This window comes from Apis dorsata, unplaced genomic scaffold (genome assembly GCF_000469605.1).
Source record: "Apis dorsata unplaced genomic scaffold, Apis dorsata 1.3 scaffold_44, whole genome shotgun sequence".
In the NCBI taxonomy this organism is placed as follows: Eukaryota; Metazoa; Arthropoda; class Insecta; order Hymenoptera; family Apidae; genus Apis; species Apis dorsata.
Window position 1 is genome coordinate 2,431,675 of NW_006263346.1, and position 7,062 is coordinate 2,438,736.

The following is a 7,062-nucleotide window of genomic DNA, read 5'->3' on the forward strand; positions in this document are numbered from 1 at the left end:
CCGCAACACCTGCTCCTCCTCGTTCCTTTTTGGACGGTCGAGGACCCGTTTCGAGGATCGAAAAGGGATTCGCCTATCCACTCCTTCCCCTCCTCCTCTTTTTTTCCTTTCCTTCGTCTGGATCATCCTCTCTCTCTTTCTTTCTCTCTCTTAGTTAGAAGGAGGGCGTACGCTTTCTGCATGCGGGTGCTGCAACGGCAGGTGCTGCATTTTTCTTCTTGCGCCACCCCTCTCTCTCTTTCTTTCTTATTACTGTTATTATACAGCGTAGCTTTTCTTCGACAGCACGAGGCACCACTGACGCGTGGTAATCTTCTATTCTTCCTCGTTTTCTTAAATACCAGAAACGGTGAATTCCCCTGGGCCCGAAGGGAAATTTTTAAATCTTCCGGTCCCCTCTTCCGGATCCAATCTTTCGTCTCCTCGTTTTAATATGATAATGAATTGGATCGGGATTCTACGTTCCACGGTGTTCACTGTTCGAACGATTATATTAATTGGATCGATCGCGATGTAGAATTGGATCGAGATTGAGATAAAGTCGTTAGAGTAGATGGAGGTGTTCTTTAATTTTCTTCCTTCGCGTGGCGATGTTCTTAGGATACATTGCGTCATGAGGTTTTTTCTTTCGACGATGGGAACAACGCGGGCCCACGCTCATGCGGGTAGAAAGCAGGTGTCGCGTTAAATTCCCTCGCATCATTCTACGCGCCGCACGTCATTTTTACGCTTCTGCTTTTCATTATTCAACGACATTCTTGGGCATACATTTATCGACGCGTGCACACATTTCATTCTACCCATAAATGTTCAACAGCTATTAGACACCTGTACGTTAACTGTACGTGAAAAATTCGTTTTTTTTTACGACTTAAGCAATTTTTATGTCAACGATATTATGTCCGCGACCTTGTATACGACGGGCAAACAAGTAAAAGTTTCAAAATCCATCCGAATAATTTTAACAAACGACGTCCATTTACAGAAAAAAAGATTCGAGAAAAAAAATAGAACGATTCCGGAAACAAGGAACTATCAAATCGGATGAGAAAATCAGAAATGGTGGTTGCAAGAAAACGTGCAACGTTGGGTTGGCTCGTGGCTCGACTCTCGACGTCGTCCAAAATAAAAAAAAGAAATACATCATGGGACAATTCAGCCGTCGTTTTCTTCTTCCCTGCCCGTGCGGCCACCATGTCTCCCTCTTCCACCTCTCTCTCTTTCTCCCTCTTTCCTGTCTCCGTTGGCACCCTTCTTCTTGCCCCACCACAGCTCCCACGTACGAGCACCGTCTGTATAAACGAGCACGCGCCACCACCTGCTTCTTATTATCCCCACCCCTCGATCGGGTGCAACGGGTACCCCTGCTCTTTCCACAACCCTTCGTGCAGCCGACCGGCGTTATTTCACACGCCGTTTTCCCTCCGCTGTTTTCTTACGTGTCCCTTTCTCCAATGCGTTCAACATACATACATCTGCGCCTTTTTCTTTTTCTTTTTCCTTTTCTTTTTCTTTTCTTTTCTTTTCTCTCGCCCGTTGCTCACAGTTGCTCTTCTCGACGACGAGGGTTGGACGAGGATATTTGGTGTGTACTTACACTTGTGATAAAAAGTAACATGTATTTGTTTTAATTAGGATGGGAGAAAGGATTTAAAGAATAATTCAAAGAATTATAGATAACAATTGTTAGTGTAAATGTAAAGATTTTTTTCAAATATTCATCGAATGTTTATTCTACGTGTATGATGTTATATATATATTTCATACTTTCGTGTATTTTTAAAGTATACATAGATATTATATTTATGTCTCGAAACTTATAAAGAGTCGATGATGAGAAAGTTTATTTAAAAGTTAGGAATCAGTTGACGTAATGTTCTAAAAAAAAATAATAATAAATAAATAAAAGTTATAATTTTTTTTTGGTATAGAAACAAACGTGTTATTTTAAAAATTCTTTTGAAAAATGTAGTCGTGATACTGTTGCTTTTGAATTATATAGTTACCGATATTAATATTAATACGCGAGTCGTTGGCGTGTTTAATTGCAAAAACTTTTAACACAACGCGATATTTTTGAAATTTAAAATAGAATCCTTCTTCCCGCCACGAGTTTTATAAACTGTATCTAGGATTTCTTTAAAATTCATTTCGTAAACTTTATAAACTAAAGCTTTTATAAAAGTAGAATTCTTTAAAAGCCATTTCACAAGTAAGCTAAAAGTAGCTTCTTAACTCCGTGATATAATATTAACCTAGTAATGCGTTATTCAAATTCAGAAGATGTAGATGAAGTAGATACCATGATTCATCATAAATCAAAAATCCATTATTTCTAATTACTGTGATAAATATTCTAGTAAATTAAAAACTTATAATCCTTTTTTTACAACAAACAAATATTTATTTAAATATATCTTTGAAAATTATCATCGCTTTTTCCTTTTTTTTTTAAATTCAAGTCCAATTTAAGTTTTCCATGTAATATAAAAATCTTCAATAGAATATCACACCCTCAATTTAACGTTATAATCTTATACATTTAATTATAAACCCTGCCTTTGTTTTAATCTATCCATTAATAATTCTTTCTCATACGATTAACAAATTGTTTAATAGTTTAACGAGTCGTCTCTCGTGATTATCTTTATGGCGCAGAAAGCATTGCTGCAGGGGTGAAATAAAATCGTAGACCCGTGAATACCGCAGATGTACAAACACACATAATTGATATTCGTTTGTTAAATTTAAATTCACGCCTGCTCCATTTTCATTTTTCGTGCCACCTGTAAAATGCACACGATCATTGCAAATATCCATAAAAATCATACTCTACGTAAATTTGGAATCCATCAACATGATTTACCACGAATTGAAAAAATCTTTGACTGATTTTTATTTTTTTCATAATTATATATATATAGAATTACTACAAAAGAAAAGTATATAATTCTAGAAAAAGTATACTATAAAACAAGTACAATTACAGGGATGAAATTTGAATTGATACACGGGCGTAGTTGTGAAGTTTATTTTCCATCCTTGCTGTTGGTAGTGACGGGGATGAGAGCCAGAGTACAGAGTAACTGACAGCAGTAATGACAACAGTAACCGATTTTCCATTACAAAAGCCGTCATTTTGACAGACTAGTCACCTGACACGCTCTCATCCCCATCAATTGCAATAGCGCGGAACAAACTTCAGAACTACATCCACAGTTCATTTCTCGTCCCTTCTCTCTACTTTCATAAGTATCCTCGTTTTATATCGTTGAAAGTATATGACGTGTATATCCATGTGGCAAATCCTTGAACCTTTTATCTTTTCCTAATAACAGGATAAAATCTGTATCAAAATGATAATGATTTCCAAACTTCGTATCGATCTACTTTAACACGATCAGCAATCATGATCTTTCTTCCAAGAAATGTAAAAGGTACAATTTTCCAACTTGTAAATTTATATTCAAATTTTCTTTTTTATACAAATTTCTGGATTTCAATTGTATTTTTCGTCTTATAATACAATTTCTCATACAAATCAAAAAATGAAAAATAATATTCCTCTTCCATTTTTCCTACTGCTATTACATCCAACTTAAACTGTTAAACTCCATTTCGTTACAGAATTAATTATCCTCTTTTCACTCTTATTTACATACTCTGGTAATTAATCACCCCTCCCACAGTCCGTATCCGAGTGTAACGGTCCGACATTCCAACCCTTCGCCCATTCTTTCATCCACCACGAAGGTTAGCCAAACGTTCGCCATCTTTCGAGGAATCGCCCTCTTGGCGTTTCAAACTCTCTCTCTGCCCTCCCTTTCCTCAGAGGCGAGAGATCCAAGGGCAGAACGTTTCGAGGGAAAATTTCAAAGACGAAATGAAATTAATAATTTCTTTTTTTTTCCTGGAAAGAGGTTCGATCGTTCTCCATCCATCCAAAAAACCTTTCAGCTCTTGACACTGCTGCGTTGCGTTGGGAAAAGGCCTTTGGCTTGGCCTTCCGCGTGGAAGCCTTGTGGAAGCTTGATTCGATAGATCCATGATTTTCAGCCGGCTTTTTATCTCGTGTCACAAAGGCTAAGGTGAGCTTTCAACGGGCCGTGCACTCGTGTAGAGGAAGAGTGTAATACCCGTGGGGAATAGGTTGTAATGTCTTGTGAAGAGTGGGGAAACGTTATATATAGAATGTGTATGTATACAGAAGGTTACTAGGTTGAGAGAGTCGATTTCTGGAAATCGAAACGGATACAGAATTTTTCGTTTTGTTTGTTTTGGTTACAAGCGATTGAAGTTTGTGGATAAAGCGATAAGATAGAGATAGATTCTAACTTGGTCGTATTTCGTCTAATGTAAACTTAAATCGCTTGTGATTTGTTTATATGAACCCTCGAATCAAATTTTTTGAAATATTCATCGTTTCTAAAGAATCGATCCTCTAATCACAATTATCGCAATGATATTTTAATTAATTTAATGAAATAATAAAACGGAATAAATAATGTATATAATTATTATAATTTTATTTGCGTAATAATAGTTAATTTTTTCGAATTGCAATTAATTGTAAGCGATAAGATATACCGTTTAATTGTAACAGTTACATGCATAATATAATATCTCACCAATAATTACATTCATTACTTTACGGCCTGTTATTTTTCCACGTCCTTTTCCACCTTAAGTTTCCATAAACGTTTTTCTCGATTATTTTTAACAAAAATTTAAACAATCGAATATTATTAAAGTATTCGCACCCCACGTATTGTTAAATTATAGAATTTATCGATCATTTATCAGCAAATTTCCGCAATTTTCTTGGTGTTCCTCCATCAAAAGACGGTATGGGTGAAGGAATCGCGCACGTTTTGCGGCTGATAGCGCGAAAAGGGGGTTGAACGATGGCAAAGTGGCAATTAATGTACGAGCAAATAGACAAAGGATACACGTGGGCCTTGTATCTTCGAGATTCCTTCTCTCGAAATTATTGTACGTTTCCTCTCCTGGAAATTTAATCAAACCACGCTCTTCCTCCTTGACTTGTGAAATAGGCCTGGCAGGCTATTAATATAAAAAATTGCTCGTCCTTGCTTTTTCATTAGTGCTCCTCCTTTGTAAAAATAAAGTATTTTTGGTATTTCGATTAACCAAGAGAGAAAGAGAGGGGGATAGGGTTCCTGAAAGTTTGCTTCATTGAAATAATTGTCATTTGTCTCTGGAAATAACCCTGGAACTAATTACGACTTTCCAAACAATGTTTACTTCCCCTTCTAATTAACTAACCCATCCTCCATGGAACGAGATTGAAATTCCTGGCAAATAGGGTAAAAAATAAATTAAGAGAGGTTCTTGCAGGCCCGAATCATTGTTGTAATGCAAGAAAGAAGTTGGAATAGGTTGGAAATTATTATTGCACGGTCCAACTTTGATAATTTTTCGATTTGAAGGGCGGTCGCGCGGGAAATTTGAAAATTTTTTAACTCGATCTGGAAATACTTATTTATTTCTTCCTTAAAAAAAGAGGAAAAAATGAGAAGAGAGATAAATTTTTCCCAAGATTGCTTAGCTGAAATATAACTAAATAATTTATTTTAATGGAATAGGTTGGAAATTATTATTGTACGGTCCAACTTTGATAACTTTCCGATTTGAAGAGCGGCCGCGCGGGAAATTTGAAAATTTTTTAACTCGATCTACGAAATACTTATTTATTTCTTCCTTAAAAAAAGAGGAAAAAGTGAGAAGAGAGATAAATTTTTCCCAAGATTGCTTAGCTGAAATATAACTAAATAATTTGAAATTATCTGATCGAGAAACGAAAGATTCAAAGATAAAAGGATATAATGGATTAAAAAAATTCATCGTAGCTCGAGTTTATTGTTTTTCGTAATTTTCACTTTGGCACTTTCGATTTACAACTCTTCCAACTTTCGCAATATTCCACTCTCAACGTTCAGACTTGGAGTGTATTCACCGTATATATTTTTATTAACGAAATTGAATTAGCTCGTTTAATAAGTTGTCCACGTTGCATAAGGAACTTTCAAATATTTAACCAAGTTTCATAATGCTTTTACGAGGAAATATTCGGCATTCCCTTCCAAATACAATAATCATAAGGAACGTGGCGAGCCTGTTTCGATATCGGTGAAACAATAAAATCCGTATCGATCGGTTTTCGAACCAATCGTTTTGCGATACAAAACACGAAGGAACGGATAAAACAGTCGCGTGACTGTCGTGACGATTAATTTTTATCGTTAATCCAAACATCTATACGCTGTCCTTTCTTTAATCCTGCTATTTACTACAAGTTTCACTATGGCAAAAAGCGATGAATCCAATCATGGTATTCCATTCCATCTTTCAATACATGTATACATACAGAACAGAAAATCGAATATTATTAACGAAACTTATTAACAATCCCATTCGAATCTTTGTAGCACAACAATTTTATCTTACTCATTCCCATTTTGAAAATAAAAATTCAAGAAACGAATTATAATTTACTTTATTTTAATCCGAACTCGAACACATCTTCAATACATTTCTACGAATTAAACAATTTCAACATACCTCGAGCCCCACTTTCTCATACGTATCCAATACAATTTCGACTCCTCTATTAAATTTAAATTAACAAATCTACTCGCCTTGCTCGAGCCAGGCGAAAAAATACCCATAAATACGCCATAAATCGTTGCAGGATTAATAAAGAAAAAAAGTTCGGGATCGGGGACAAGTTGGCCGATTCTCGGCGCAAATTAATTTCGAAATCCCCCAAAACGAAGGATCGTTCGAGGAGTTCAAGAAGAGTAGATTACGCCCAGTGGGCTCATACGTCCCATACTGTCGAACTATGGGGCAGGTGCATTAGCGTAAATCATCTCCTGGCTGAGAATTGGCCGTGGATCCGCGAAAACAAAGCGCGAGGCGAGGTGGAGATGCTCTCTCGATGGTGGATCCGGCGTACGATCTCCGGGTTTTGAACGCGATCGCGAGGGAAACGGCGATCGCACCTGAACCAAACAGTGGGGAGAGAGGGGGGGGGGAAGG

General features: G+C 36.6%; 1 protein-coding gene and 1 long non-coding RNA gene across 2 annotated transcripts in view; one reads left to right on the plus strand and one right to left on the minus strand.

Moving 5' to 3' along the window:
- LOC102670789 (RNA-binding protein MEX3B) overlaps nt 1–7,062 on the minus strand; it is a 124,583-nt gene that overhangs the window by 7,284 nt on the left and 110,237 nt on the right. The window lies entirely within an intron of this gene.
- Nucleotides 3,276–7,062, plus strand: part of LOC116186513 — a 14,501-nt gene continuing 10,714 nt past the window's right edge. The window contains exons 1-2 of the long non-coding RNA XR_004151516.1: nt 3,276–3,286; nt 3,427–3,437. This is a non-coding gene — a long non-coding RNA (uncharacterized LOC116186513). The remainder of the gene's footprint in view (nt 3,287–3,426; nt 3,438–7,062) is intronic.